The following is a 17481-nucleotide window of genomic DNA, read 5'->3' on the forward strand; positions in this document are numbered from 1 at the left end:
TAAAATGATAAAAGTCAAGAGAAACGAAAACTTAAACGTTTCTATTATTTATCAATTATTATACGTACGTCTGAGTCACTACTCTATTCTAAGGCAAGAACATATTGATCGAAAATGTGTTATAATCTCTACTAAACGCTTTGTATACTCTTGCGAATGAACACGCGTTACTCGAAAACGGATAGAAGATGTAGAACAAGAAAGTGAAAACCATGTTAGCTGTACTTTTCTATGGAAGTCAAATATTATATATAATTTACGGTTAAATTGTATTAAAATACATGGTTAACATGTTCTTGCCTTTATTGTGTTATGACGAGAAATCTGTTTTATGAATATATGAATAAATTAGATAGGACATGAATTTATATTACATCTTATAGAATATTTGAGGTTATGCTATGATTTTCATAAAAATATAACACACATGTTTCTTGATTTATTTAACGAGCTTTTACTAAATGGGGATATAATACATAACATCTATGATATTTTGCTATATAATTGTTATATTTTTTATCTTTCTCGTTGAATTTTAAAAGCTGTTTTAATAGTGGCTTTATCGCAATATTTTTTTATATTTTTAGCAAACTGAAAATAATTTCGCTCATATTTTGTTCTTCAGAATCAGTGATATATGTATAATATTTGCTTTTGATTTCGGGTCTACAAACCATGTAATTAGAACGTCATCAGTTATTTCATCTCTGCTGAATAATGCCATTATACCACGGTTATTCAAATCTCCTAATGTATTCGACATCGTAATAATATAAGCAAATTATTAATTTAATAGTAAGACATAATTTCTAATAAACCAATTCTAAAATGTGCGAAATATAATGCCTTAAATATTATTATTGCATATAAGACATAAAATAGTTATCGGATATATTTTGATAATTATAATATTCTAAATTGGACGAAAAATTATTTCATCAGTATTTAGATCGCACGTCGCGCGAAGAGTGATTTAAGCCTTTTTGTCGCTAATAACCAAAAAACTTGTATTTTTGTTTTTAATTTAAAAAATAAGATATTGATACTTTTTTATGCCATTTTAATTTATTCATATAATAAGTATGTTATGTAATCAAGGCCGTTTTAAGATATTCGTAAATCTTAAGCACCTGTAGTGAAATTCATTTTATTCCTTCTTCCCTCTTAAAAATAATATACGTATATATAAAAAATATATATTTATTTAAACCGTATTATTGAAAAAAATAGGAAATAATTAATGAAAATTGTATTGTACATGTATATTCAAAGAAGACCCAGCTAGAAAATTTGCGTCAGCCGAGATAAAATCTGGACTATGCATAATAAGATGACCTTAACAAGGTATATGTCTCCACTCGAATGATTTCCGGGTATTTCATAAATAAGTTTATATTAATAGCTGGGCGAAATATTGTTGACAAAAGCAAGTATTAAACATTTTACTATTCAAAGTTCGTCCTTTACCTGTTTACCGACAGATAAGTTTCTTTTGAATCTCAGCAACATCACCTCTAACTTAAGCTGGTATAGATAATTTAAATTCATTGTCATTCATTATTAGTTTTGTTAGTTGATTGAATGAATATTGTTGTGCTCTGCTTATTTGTGACATTTTTAACAGTTATTAAAACACTGCAATTATTACGTCAAACAAAAACAATAACATGTATAGACATTATTTTTACTACACTTAAACGTAGAAACAGAATAGGTTGTTTATTAAGAAGAAACGATTTAGTAATGAAAATATCGAGTTACAATAACCGTACATTTAATAGTAATTTAATTAACATTTCATTTAAATAATGCTTGCTTAATATATAAACTTAATTCGGTGGTCTAAATTATTATTATTTTGTTTTCGCTTATGTGTTTATTTTTTAAGTGAAACTGTCGCTGAGTATTATGCCTAATGGATAAAGCGTCTCTATGTGTAACTGAACCTATAGATTAACAACATTAAATATTTAGGAATGTCCCAAACTTGCTAAGAAAAACAACAACGGATTTTTACTCGATCAATTGCTTAGAGCCCAGAAAGATTTTTTATTTGCTCATCCCGTATTTGCGTTTGCTAGTATTGTATAATTGCTGGTAGATTAGGTCGGTATGCAAACAAAACGGTCGATGATATTTGCAATTCGTGAATTTGTTTAATGTGCGACGTTATTTTTACATTTACTAATATAAAAGTTTACGATAAAATTGTTATGTTTATTGCTTCACATAGTTAAAAATGCCTACCTAAATATAAACTTTTAGCCGATTGGTTACAAATCAACTGTTGCACTACATTCAGTGCTCGATCGACCCAAAAACTTTTACAGTTTAATCACTGTAAACAACTTGTACGCGCTATTAGTTAACGATAGATCTAGTTTGTAAATCGGAAATGGTTACATTTTTTTTCTATTTACGCATTACACTTTCCTAATCAATTATTTATAATAATAAAAAAAACACTTAACAGTCATTAAGTGGTTATATGTATGTACATACGATAAAATTATATAGTTTCATTTTAATGCATTTTGATAATGGATCTAATAATACACAGATTTTTAAAATTTATTTGTTTTAGTGAAAAGGTGAATCCGTTTTATTAAATTAGTAGTACATTTTATATACTAATGAAAAAAAAACATAAGTATTCAATGTTAGGATGTATGATATGATTGATTCCTTGCTCTGTCATAATATCATATATTATATTTTATATCTCAGAACGAGATATATTTGACTTTATCCATTATCAAAATTGTCTTCAATATAAAAGTAGTTGATTCAAACTTTTGCACTAGTTATGATTTCGATAGATACCTCTTTTAAATGTATTGTTTACCGACGGTGTTAAATGGGTTTTTAGATCTGCTTCATGCTAAACACTATCATCCAGCGATGTTGCAGCAATCTCACAAATTGCCCTGACACACTCTTCGGCGATTTCTAATCGATCGCTTTTGCTAAAATTTCGCTTTCCGCTGCAATGGTGTTTACTCCGTCGTCGCATCGGAACCAGGTCGAACCGCTTCGGTTTTCTTATCGAAAAGGTTTTGGCACTTTGCCCGACATTTTCGTCCGCCGCCGCCGCGGATATTATTATGTTACGTTGCTTATTTCTAGCCTGAGTTTAATTTGCTAAAATGTGCTAAGTTACGGCGAGCGACTTTAATTTATAAGCTTTGAGAAACTCTTTGATTTTCGCAATCGAAATGAGACCGGTACTATTTGTTATGCACATATTGGACAATCACGAATGATGTTTCTCTTGGCGTTGGAGTAAAAATCAATTTATATATCGAACAGCTTAGGAAGATATATGAGAATTGACATTAGGCTGTGAAGGATGACAAGGCAGCTTTATGCACATAAATTCCAAATATATTTATGGAGCAGTGATTATTTAAAAAAATAATACTTCATCCCGATAATGTTGCTAGACTTCGATAGCTTATGTAAAATATTGGCGAAGAGAAACAGGCCCACACGAAGCGATTGTTTATGTCAATGAAAGTTAAATAGTATATATAGAGAAGATATAATTAGAACAATATGATACACGCTGTGAATGTATGTATTCTATACTTTTATTTACCAAACACGTATGCCGATAAAATAATATACATATTTGGCTAGACGTTTATGTATAATTAGCGTCGCTTCCGATCTTTACAAAATTCATATTTTTTTAATTAAAGTAGTTTATAATATATCGAGCATATCTTCTTTTATAATTACTTCTGCAGAAACAAAGGAGTGCCTGCTACACTTTACAAGCTCGCTACTATAAAGTCGCATTAAATATACCAAAAAGCCGTATGCGGCTCGCGATCCGCTATTTGCCCATGTGTGATATATATTATTAATTTAACTAGCATATTATTACGCAAATAATACTTCTAAATTATTAATATTTTTTCGTTTATTTAATTAATATATTTTTTTAAATATTTATGAAAAATAATGATAAAGTGGATGAAATATGGATCTATAATACTAAGTTAACATTAGAAAATGTTCATATTTGATTTTTAAATTGTCTGTTACAAAAACACTGTTTTTTTTATTTTAAAAATTCTCCACGAGTAAGAAATAACTCATTCTGCGGTTACAATTTAATACATTAAAATTATAAATATAATACGTATACATTTAGAAAAATATAATGTGTCATGTGATTGACCGTTTCTTTTTTAAGTTTGGTTGTTTGCAAGATGCCATTGGTTGTTATCTTGATTTAAGTTTTGTCAAAATAATTTCTCTTTTTAAATGTCATATTGTCTATATTGAACATTTATATTTTTGTAAACGCGATATAAATACGGAAAATTCTCGACTAAGCTGGCTTTTAATTTATAACTTTTGTATCAAAATTATGTGTTTAAAGTGTGCCAATTTTTGCATATTCCTGGTTTTTACATGGTTTAAAATTACTCTGTAATTATGTTGAGTAATTGTATCGCATGATAAAACTAACCCAAATATTTTTGCAGGGTAGCTCCAATCTACACAAAATTCGCGAACAACTTGAAAATAATGTTTGATCGACGACAGGCATATTAATATTGTAACGAAATATTTCTCTAATGTTTGTCAGAAAATTACTCGAGCATCATTAATCAGAACAAACGGTGGGCTATCCGTCCCTTGCGGAGTTATTACACTTGTATAGAGCGCACGCGACATTTCGGAATTGAAAATGTCACGTGAAGAATGGCCACTTCGCAAAAGGTTAACTCATACAGAATTCGTGTTGTATTATGTACACCGAAACGTGTATAATAATAATAATATTCGCGTATAGTGTTTATATGGAAAGTTTTCGATAAAGTTTCGAGCGCGTCATTTACATAAAGCAATTTCTTCCCCGCGTAAAAATATGACCGAGAAAAAATAACTCGCAACGAAACGTGACGCAGACGCCTGTAGGAGTTCACGGCTGAAAAACTGCGAAAATTAGCTTGAAACTCGAATTAATTGCTTTTATATAAGCGCAATCGATGAAAAATTGAAATTCGTCAATTCAATCTTGGAATGCTACAATTTTTTAATTATTTTCTTTTGAAAGGCTCACTTGAATAAACGGAAAAGTAATTTATATTATATGATTTTTCTTTCGGAATTAATAACCTTATAATAAATTTTATTTTTCAATGTCTAATACTAGTGATAATAATTGGATTTTTTATTCGAAGTTTAGAAATAATTCAAATGTGTTTCCGGTCTAATTTATTTTATATCGTTTTAAGCGTGTTACTCAGTTTTATTGTCAAAACATCAATGAAAAGCTTAACTAATCGACAATAACTCATGTATGCAGTAGTTTAATTTAACAGCTGACCCACATATTATACATAACCGTCTAAGCTAGTGCAATTTAAATAGTTTTCCGCGAATTACTTAGTAAAATTAAATAAACAATATACATAAAAGCTATTTTAATACATATGTATAAGATATTCTCTATACATATAATATTATTAAAGCATTTTCAAAACCGAATATGTAATTAATCATCACGATATTCATCCGTGAGATTAGGAAAATCTGGTGTTCGGATTTTCCGGACACGAATTTTGCGGACGAAAACTTTCCGGGTACTGATTATTCCGGACATTGATTTTTCCGCACAGTATTTTTGCGAACGCTGATTATTTCGGAAAAAAACATATTTTAATATTATATTAAAAAAACAAATATGGATCGTTGAATTTTTAACTACGGAATTCAATGTAGCAATCAACTTGAATTAAATTCAATAAAACTAGATTTTTACTTCGTGAAAAAACGTTTTATCAGCTTTTCAAAATATCCGTTGTTGTTATTTTGATTATTTTTATAACATTTTTATCTAAAAACGGATATTTAAATGTTAAATAAAGATTGATTAGGACTTTTTGGCTGCGATTTTTATGAAAATGAAAAATGGCAAATTTCGGATGTGATCAACAAATAAAAATTGCCGTGTACACAGATTCAATGCAGGCTAATTTTTTACGCTTTGATTTGTGCTTTTACCGACAAAGTCATTCCCAAATATGCGCCCAAAGATTATTTTTATTATACGTATTATTATGTATTGAATAATGCGGATGACAACTTCGTGCGCGTCTTAATTACCTTTTTCCATTATTGAAAGTGGCATTTTTGTCTAAATCCGTTCTAAAGGATCGTCATAAAACGTTGAGTGACATGTAATAAAATTAATCCCACGCGTAACTTCAAACATTACTTTTATTGTGTTGCCTAAATGACCTATTTCCATTACTACATAGTTTACGTTACTTTTATGAAATTAATCTTTTATTATTTTATTTTGAATATCATTTTTAAGAACTAATAATTTAGAAAGTTTCCTAGCTAAATAGAATTTGACTTTATGTGGTCACATCCAAATCAATTGAAAACATTTTTATTAGAATTTAGTCCATTTGTTGAAAAAATACGATCCATTGTTAATTGAATGTTTTCTGAAAATCAATCTGGGAAAGAATTTTGCAAAATCATTAATGATTAGTAAATAGTACAAAGTAGGGATTATTTTTATAAGAACACTACTTGATAGATAAAGAGATGACGGATTCATCAACTGATCCAGAAAGTCCTTGTCCGTAAAAATCTGCCCGCAAAATTCGTGTCCGGAATAAATATTTTTTGTCCAGTTATAATCAATGTCCGGAAAATTCCTGTACGCAAATTTATGTGCGGAATAATCTTGTCCGGAAAAATCATCAAACAGGAAAATCTTTCTAAACCTTAATTGTGGTGATCGATTGAAATTATTATTAAATAGTAATCATATGTGCTGTTTATTTTTATAAATATATCTATTCATACGTAATATTTTCTTATATATTCGAACAATACGTATTTAAAAGACCTGTTTCTATATCATGTTAAAAATAGAATATAACTACGTCTTTCTCCAAGCTGAGTAATCTCCGCAGTACAGATTAGAGATTCTGTCTCGATTCGTCCCGGTAAATATTTTCCGGTCTTGATGCCCGGAAATCTAATATTTTAATTATTTAATAAATATAAATATTTTGCATTCACTGGTCTAATTATTGATGACATCCCCAGGTATTACTGTTTTGATAGACAAAGACCACCCGACACGCAGCAAGTTCTTTACAAGATTACCGGCATATAAGATTTCTTTCGAACCTCAGCAACATCATTCAAAAGCTTGTGAATTAAGTTGCATCGAAGTGATTTTTGATTTGTATTCCATTTTTTAAATAATGTGTGTTAGATTAATCAATGTAAATATTTGAGATAAAATTTATTTCTCTTTATTTTTTACGATTTAAAGTTGAGTTATTTCTGCATTTATGCACGTACGACATGTGCTTTTTAGTGAAATAAAATTTAAAAAATACTTTATTTTTTCAACCATGTTAAACATTCAGGAATTCCCGGGAATGATTTTGAGTTGCATGTTCAGATATTCAGAAACCCTAGTACGGATGCAACGAAAATATATCTCACTTTGAACGCTTATAATAAATTTCAAAACATATGAACACTACATCAATTGATATACTATATAGTCATATTTTATGAAATAAAACTGAATTTTGTATAAATTTATTTCGCCACGCGCTGTTTAATGTTGATTTCCAGGACCATAGTCGATGACGAATACCTGAAAGATGGGTTAAAATTTCATGTGAACCCTAATGTTTTTTTTATTGAAGATCGGATTTAGTGATTTTTATATAATTAAAACTCCGATCGATTAGGATTTCCTATATTTTCCTAAACTCACTGATGAATAAAATCATGCATCATGACATATTGATTGTAAGCTGTTTTATTAGTTTATTATTAATATAATATATATTCTAAATCAGCTTTGAGTATAATTATGAATTAATTCCTTTAAAAACACGTCTATATTTTAATTCTCTGCTACTCAAGAAAGGCGAAGCTTTTATATTTATTATAATTGAAACATTTATGAATTATTCCGCTACATACCTTTCTTCGCACATGAGTTCGTACATTATTCCACTCTCATCAACACCATCAACTCAATAATTCGTCCTTGTCGCGCCCCTCTTAGAGCCCAACTACCCTCGGAGGTTATGCGTGAAACTTTCACGCGCCCAATTTCCGAACTGATTAATATAGATCGGATCGTTCGGCCACGTTTTAGGAAATGGCACGGTCTAGATAGGATGCATAATTAACACACAGGATATCAGACATTGTGTAATTTAATGGATGCGGCGTTGCGCAAGTCGGAACATCCATCTATCATCGGCGTTTTGACAGCGTCGAAGCGATCCCTTGTCGATTCAAATACGACACGAAAGGACGCAACGTTGATTAAATACATTATTAAAGCAGACTGTCATCGGAACCACAATTTATCTTTAGCACTGCTTACTCGTATTTATATATTCTCGAATACGCGACCTTTGCAAAAGAGGCCTAACAATGGACAACGTGTGCAACATTGTCCATGAGCGATGGGACGTATCGATCAATTGCCAATTGTTTTGCAAGCCATACAAGTTTTGGGATTTAAACTTATATTATATATCACACATTTATTGCTGGATTCACTGTCTTTATATTACAGTAAAACATAATTTGTTTTAAGTTTAATTTCAACGATTGGCATACGCAAGTTCAAGGGAAAATTTATAATTAGTTTACTAATACTTGATAAATTATTAATACTTCAACAGTTTCTCTGTACTTTTAAATGCTTATCCTTGAATAATGCTTTCTAATAACAGCATAGAGTAATAGTGGGGAGTCCCTATTGAGGACAGGAAATTATCCTGTCAATTGAATCCAACACATTTTTCTTATTGTATGTGACTCGTATTCTCATGACCAATTTAGTTATTTGATCGTTTTCACCTATGGAATGTAAGAATTGTCAAAGTTTTATCAACATCATATGTCGGTGAATGCATATAACTTATCGTCTGTGTGTATATTACAAAATATTCGATCGTGTGCAAATAATTTGTTCAGACAGTATTCAAATCAAAGTGTGCCATCTAATATGTGTAACATGTACATATTTGATATCACCAAATTCCTAGAATTCTAATGTGTGTATACTGAAGTATAATTTATTCTTATCTAAAATCATTATTGCCAAGTTGAATGCACGTTTTTAAGGGCGTGGTCATGGTTTTTGATGCATCGTTTTTAAGGTGTGACCGGTGACTTGCTTATGGGGTTAGTATTGATTTTTAATGCAGTTAATATGGAATTTAGGCATGTGTTTAAGGGCGTGTCTCTATAAAAATATTTTTTATTATATAAAAAACAACTCAAACTCGCAGTGTTAAATTCTGTACGTAAACAAAAGTTATGTGAACAACTTATGACTTAAAACCGCTCGCCACATTTGTCCTTTTGATTTATTTTTATTTATGTATATATGTGACTTGAATAAATATTTCACATGCCCTTTTTATATGAATTATTTTAATATATTAAATATAGAAATGTAGATCAAAAAAAATATTTTAGTAAATAACACTTATCATATTATATAATAAAATCTAGACAAATAAAAACTTTTTTATTTTAATTTATCAAGTTATTGTATCGATTTGAACTTTTGAAGGTTCAGGTTGACTGAATTAGTATATTTCAAGTCTGAAGCGAAATGATAGTCTTAGTGGTAGTTCAGAATTCAAGTTCCTGATAAAAGTTATGTAGAATGGCAGGTAGTGCTTCTTTTCAAGAGCTTCTCGAGAGAAATACATAATGATAATATCTCAGGTCTCTAGAATTCTCATAAAAATATTTTTTTTGTTAAAAATAAATTTATATGAATATTTGTTTATAGCCGATACAAATAGTAATTTTAATCAGCCAAATTCACAGCTGCATTCAGAGCAGGTAGTGGGAAAAGGGACAGGTATTTCCGATTAATTTTCTGCAAACATTGCTTGATAATATCAGTTTTCTAGCTGATTTTGGAAATCACAATTAATAATCAATTCGTATCAACTTCCTGTAACATATATAGATCGCAAAAAATTGAAATGCAATGATCATAAGTCTTGTCTGCTACACGAAATGAGAGTCAATGTTTTCATGAAAATGCTATATATGTAAATCATACCATAAGATGTTTTGCTCTATAATAATAATATATTACATAATAATTTAAACTTATTAACACTATACTAATTATGTATTCTATGTCTTAATACATGTTTTACCATTATTCGCGTTCGTTTATATTATAATTATTAATTATAATATAATTTACATGCATAAATATTGAACCGAATTGTTGTAAATGAAATCGGAAAAAAATATGTTTACTATACTATAATAGTATAAACAAATACTGTATATTATATATAAACACATACATATGTGTTTATAAGTTAAAATGTCGAGAAATTTGATTCAATAAATTCTTTTTTGAGAAATGAGATACACCATTGGAAGTATTCTGGTTTATATACCTTATAGGAAGTAATAGGGTTCAACGACCCTTTTAGTCCTTGATTTTTTGACCAATGCAGAAGATTTAGGGCGGAGCTAGAATCTTTGTTTTTGTATGACACATAACTTATCAAACTTTTTGGTCCATTCTACATATGAATTCTGAATGACTGCATTCTGGAAAATTGCAGATCGTCAAAGGTGCTAACCAGGGTTCCGAAATAAAAAAAATAACGCTAAAATAAGCTACCTAAGCCTTGTGATGATATCTGGGCAATATACGATTTTAGTACACACTTCCTTTAACTGTTCTCGTTATACAGTTCAGTTATTGAAAGGAACGCAAATCTATTAGTTTTATGACCATTTTAACAGATGTAACAACTAATTTCGGCGCAACGATTATGGGTGGTCCCGACCACGGCCGATGTGTGAGATATTTTCTCTAGAGATAAGGTCGTGCTATTGCACAAACTCTCACTCACTATCGTCACTTAACCATTTGACTAGTAAGTTAATTTATAGACATTTATTAATTTATTAGTATACACCTGAGTGAATTATTTTTACGTATTTTTCCATAATTATTACTGTTTTTATTTATTTATTATTATTTTATATTGCATTAATAATAAATTATTAGTGATTTTATTTTATCACTTTTTTATTATTAAATTCTGTTAACCTATTTTAAATATTTTTTTATATATTATTCGGTTTTTGTGGATTAATTTTTCATACATCAATTCAAAGGCTCTTAATATTTTATGTTCATTTATTTCATGCTCTTTAATTTATTGCTATTATTTTATACAAAAATCATTTACATTCAAATTGAAAAAATATTATATAAATATATAACTATCTGGGGTACCTCAAAACAGCGAATGATCGACCGCCGTACATGTACGGCGTTTATTCCTCTATTGTTTAAAACTTGCATTTAAATAATTATATATATTTCTGTTTCCTTAACATTAAATTATAATTCACATCTGAAAACAATATATTTTTACGATATACGCTTATATAATTTATCTTGCCGTTTACGTTTTAAAGAGCACACGATTGTTAATCTAGTTTTATATTCTCGCCTTGGGGTCTATATATTATTTAATGATGTCACGTATATTTAAAATAATATTTTTACATACGTTTAGTATATTAAAATAGGTACGACCTCTACGTGAATTATTTTTCTCTGATGTGGTTCGCGCTTACACATTCTGTACTTATTCCATCATCGCTCTGTTGATGTATGTTGATATACAAATTCTGGAATTCGCCTCAAAGTATTGTATATCCCTTTGCGATTGCGTTGTGTAAGTACTCACATTTCCCACAAGATAAGGTATGTGATGTAATGTGTAATTACACACGTCGACACATCTGATAAGGACTTCATATTAATGAAAGGTATCCTTTAACTGTCCTTATACATCCATGTGTTTGGTTCGATAGCGCTATTGCATGTATACTCGATACAAACGCATATCCTTTCGTTTATTATTTAAATTGAAAGATTGTTCACGCTTTGTTGTTGGCATGTCGCGTTACTGTGTCACAATTTAAATTTAATATATCGGGTCATCAAACTATGATAATCTCGAATCTTGCACATTAGCGATGGTATGTTATAGGAAAAAGGCAATTTTTCAAAGCGGAAAATTCACTTAGCATATATAGGTTAATGATGGTTCGACTTTCAGGTCATAGGGCGTAAGCGATTTCGCAATCAATTTGATGAGATTATATTTTTCTGCTTATACGTGTTATTAAGTAATGGCTCTGTGCGGTAAATGTAATCTATTATCGACTGCATTAGTGGTTATGAATAGGCAAAGTGATTCTCTCATATTTATGGCTAATTATAACATACCTAATGTGACAAATGTATCAAAACCTCAAAGGAAAATATATAACTGAGCGTAATTTTGTTCTCTCAAAAAGAATCGTGAATTAAACAAACTTGAGATATGGATTTTGAAGTAACATAATTTATTTTGTTATGTATTGCATTTGTAAATTAAGCATCTAACTGAAAAAATGTAAAACAAACATTCCATATTCATTATTTATCTTCTTAAGCTTATTACTTAATTAATTTATGTAATTATACACATCTACGTAAACATAGAAACTGAAAGTTTATTTCTCTATAAAGTTAGATTTATAGACATATAATATGTATCTACATACATGTATTATGCATATAAATTGTGGCAATAGCAGTTGTATACTTGCTGAAACCACAAGTCAAATGCGATTTAATTCCAAAACCTTAATTTGATACTCGGTTTGTAGATCGAGTTTTCTGTGAAATTAACCGCTAATGTAAATTTAATTTTAAGAATCCATAAGTAGTAAACCTACATATATATTATATATAATCTGGCTTAAATTATAGTATATAATATGTAAAATTTTACCAAGTAAACTAACAAGATCTATAATTAAGCGTAAAATTCATTAGCACCAACAATTTAATTAAACAGCTAACCTAACTGATAATTTAACATAAATTAATGTACTTAGTATTATTTAATAATTTAGTAGGCCAATCTTTGTAGTCTTATTACCGCTATATTTATACACGAACGCGCAGTAATGGACAAAGGCTTTTTTGATATTGTAAAATCAAATTGTGACCTTAAAACATCGTTGAAAATTCGAGATTTAGCTACTACTATTTTTGCGATACGATCTTTTCCCACGACTTCTAAAGAATCGAAGGTGAACCGGCATTATTATCATTATATTTAACACACGTGTGCTACGCTTCCAAGATGACGTAGTTTTTGGCAAAGGTGTGGAATAGTTTAAATTTCGTCTCGCACTCGATCGAGACCGTTCTGAATGAATGTGGCGCATGCGACTTTTGGCGTTTCGCTTTTGAGCGGATCATCTCTCAAGCCAGGGATGGACTGTAACGCGATTAGATCGATCAACTTATTAAGAGGCCACTTGAACAAATTGCGAAAGTGTTGCGAAAATTGCCGACCGGCGCAACAATGAAAAATGTGCTCGCACGGCGAAATCCCGGAAGCCACACCTGTGCTAACCAGAAATTGCCAATCTTTCAGCGTGGCGTAGTTGATGCTTGTGTTTAATTGATTGCTTTTATGAGATTAAAATAGTGGGCACACGAAATTATATGTATTAAATAAAGTACAACAAATATTCGTTAAAAATATAATATAATAATATAAAAATAATATTCCTCGTCGTTGAACGACGAAGGCACGTAGCACGCATAAACTTGTATCACTTGCGATAGATCGCACATGAAAATTGGTACATATTATATATTTATCTCCATGCATAAAGCACGCCACTACATTTAGTTAATGCTAAATAGAGACAGGTGCATTTATTGTTGAAATTAACTTTTAATTTAATTAAAACACCTCTTCATTTACTTTTTATTAATGATGCCTCTTATTTTAGACCTTCAAATTTAATTATGATCAACGCGTTTTTACTGTTTCATAAAATATATTTCTCATTTTTATAGATCAATGAATGCATATCATTAGTAGCAATAGATGGTCTTCCAATCTTATCTTCATCATTAAAATAAACGAGTTGGCGATGAGTTTTAAAAATAACTATTAAATTGTTTTTTTTTTTTACTTCAAATTTTACCTTTGTTACTGTGTTTAAATGTTTTGATTTTTTCAATTTTTATTTATTTAAAATTATATTTTATGTTTATTCCGCAAAAAAAGTTTTTTCTTCAAAAAAATTTTCTTGCTGATTTTTGCGTAAAGGGATAAAAAAAATCAATCGGGCGAATTCAGTCGATTTGCGCGTTCAAAGGGGTAAACAAGCTACGTTGAACATATTTTTAAGTTCTAGTATGTGTGTTATAGTTGAGCATAATAAACCCACTACTGTAATTGATTTAGAATTACAATTTTGCAATTGTATTGTTCAGATGCAGATTTTCCGATTGTTATTGCACTCTCTGGAGTTATTCGTTCAATGGTCGTCGATTTCATTGTTATTTTACTGTATTTACAGTTTTTTGCAATGACATGTAGAGTGGCGTTGTGTGGAAATCGCACGTATCAGTCAACGCTACAATTGCATATTTATTTAATTAAAGTAAAATATCGATAATTTAAAAAAAAATGTAATTTATGTCGGGGGAGGATTATAACAATAAAATCTGAACTTAACTGTATTTTTGAATGCGGAGATAAAAATACGCGTTAATGTGTTCATTTCAAAGTTATTCGACCGTATTCGTTTTACTTTACAGTACAATTGAACCCTTTTAATTATTTTCGCAGCACAAAAAACGTATGGAAAAGTCAGATAGCATGATTTATGTCGTCCCTTTGTAATTTATTTTGTCGCGAAAGAGCAACGCTATAAAATCGCATTAGTCAGGTCTTCTCATTGTTTCAGATTAAATTTAGCGTATTACGCTATGTAAGCTTGAATATATATATGTTTTATTATACGTCAGCATAGTTACTCATAAATTTTGAAATACTCATAATACTCGATCGATAACCGGCTATCAATATTTAGATCTCTTTAAGGATTTTAACTAGAAAAACTTTTTTTTAAGCAGAATTGGAGATTTAATATACACATAGCTAAAGTTTGCGATAATGTATCGATGCTCGACTTCGTTATGCGGAGCGCTTGTCACATTAAGAATTTATTTGCCGATTCTCATTATATATGATACGTTAATTCGTAGCACCCCTAAATATGGCTCCATTATCTGGTACTATTTGTTATAAAAGAGGATTCCGAAGATTTTTTTTTTAAATATGTACAAGAAAAAGCACGGATTATATCCGAATTTGTATCCTAGTGCCTTGTTATTGTCGTCGTCATTCGTAGTTTTCAACTATTCGAATATTGAATATATTCATAATTTTTTCTCGGTTTTTACCAATATTAATTTCTTTACCTAATGAGTGCAATAAATAAATTATTTGCCTGTAAAATATTATTTAATTAAAAAATAATTATTAATTGATAATAATTAACTAGGATTTTGATGACTGATTTGGACTTAATTTATTATACATATTTAAAGTCTCTATGGTGACCATGATGTATCACGTTAAGTTTTGTGTTTTCTTTGTTGCTCAGTGTTGCCATATAGTTAACTTCCAGTCCAGGTCAAAAGCAATAAAATCGTGCCATCGCGGTGAAAACGCTTGATTATCAAGCGTTTATATTAATCACTTTTTATAATAATATTCTCATTACGAGTGAGAATACAATCTATAAAAACATCAAATTTGTATAATTCGGCTGATGCTGTGGTATTCGATCCGAATTTTCAGATCCAATACCTAAATTTATTGCTATTAATTTGCATTCATTGAATATCTCCTCTCATGTCTAATATTTTGTATACGTTCATAATAAAATAAATGTAACACTAAGTTGCAAACAAATTCTGAATTTACTTCTGCATAATGCAGATCAGGTATTGTTATGCAAGTTACAAAAAATTGATGTATATTATAAAGTATTTTAATTAATTACTTTCATAATCGTGTGCTAACATAATGTGTTTGTGATAGCATTAAACGCTAATAAAGAATGAACCTTACCAATTTTGTTTCGTTCAACGAACAAATTCTGTGAATTTCGGTCATAATAGACACAGCTGATAAACAATCTATTCACAAATGTTTTTCTAAGGCGCAAAAGCATTTTTTTCTTAGAGAAGAAGCGTTTTATTCTAACGCATTTCAAAACAAAATAAAAGCGCATAAAGGACCATGATTTTTTGTCAAATTTCATTCGCGATAGTATAAACGAATATTCGATCAATTATTTTAACATCAGGCGAATAATTCGAGTAATCGATTAAGAACCCAATTTAGGATACAATTATTGCGTATTGGTCGAAGCGTGTTATCAATGAACCATTTTTGAAGATTCTCTGTTTTTTTCAACTACGGTTTGTAGAATGTCTTGGAAAATCGCGATTACGTCCGTTACAGGATACTAGCGCTCGAAAACGCCATCCATAAATGAGCCGATTAGATGCTTTCGGCGGTAGCTACAGTGAGCTGGAACAATTATATAGTATAATTAAACATTTCGTGCGCATTTATATAATCCTATTTGTACACTATAATATCATATTTCTGTAGTTTCTCATTCATTTCACGAATGCGACGCAATACGGTTTTCGCGAATTCTATTATTTCGCTAAAGGTCGCGAGCGTTATTTATCTTTTATTATGCCGGTAATAAATCTCCCTTTGCTTGGTATGAGAGAGATAGAGGAAGAGAGAGAGTTATCGCATGAGATTTATGCGAACTTCAACGATGATAATACAACTCCGCCAATAAGGCAATCAATGCCGCCTTTTGTGCCAAAGATGCGGAAAATGTTTTTCGCAAAAAATACGACGACGACGACGAAGGTCTGTCCTTATAAGGGTTGACTCTCCGGAATGAGAATGTTAAACATCTTTCGATTAATGAATGAAATCCTTTTTATTGATTTTAAAGAGATTGTATGTAATGCGGGATTTGAAAGGTCAGGGGTACGAAACCTGAAGGTCGCGACCTAGTTTCAGGACGTTTAAATTTTTCAGGGTTAAAACCGGGTAGAAGAAATACAATTTAATGCTATAAAATAATTTATATTAAACTGGAGATAAAATGTTATATCTAACGCACGCATAAGGCTAGACAATAAAAATGTACCATTTGAGAGAACGAGTTTACAATTCATAGTTTTCCTTTCACTATACATTAAACCATATGTTCTTACATATACATTCCTTAAAAAATAATATGATTATTCATTATAATGAAATAGGTATTTATACGTATGTATTACTCTAGCATTTTAGTACATATTACATAATGAATAAGTTTTTATTTATTATATGTATGTATGTATGTATGTAATAATTATTATACGATCAAGATTAAGTTTTTAATTTTCGAATAAATTTCCGTACAACGCTTTGTTTCGCCCTCTCGTTAATTCGAAAACACACATGTTGCCGGATAATAGATTTATTCAGCCTTTACAGCCGAAATTAATAG

The 17481-nt window shown here is 29.9% G+C and overlaps 1 protein-coding gene across 2 annotated transcripts in view; it reads left to right on the forward strand.

The window, feature by feature from the left end:
• Positions 1 to 17481, forward strand: part of LOC148236746 (uncharacterized) — a 98357-nt gene that overhangs the window by 13533 nt on the left and 67343 nt on the right. The window lies entirely within an intron of this gene.

The sequence above is a fragment of the Plectrocnemia conspersa genome, unplaced genomic scaffold, assembly GCF_051122295.1.
Source record: "Plectrocnemia conspersa isolate PC_06_02 unplaced genomic scaffold, ASM5112229v1 ptg000003l, whole genome shotgun sequence".
NCBI lineage: Eukaryota > Metazoa > Arthropoda > Insecta > Trichoptera > Polycentropodidae > Plectrocnemia > Plectrocnemia conspersa.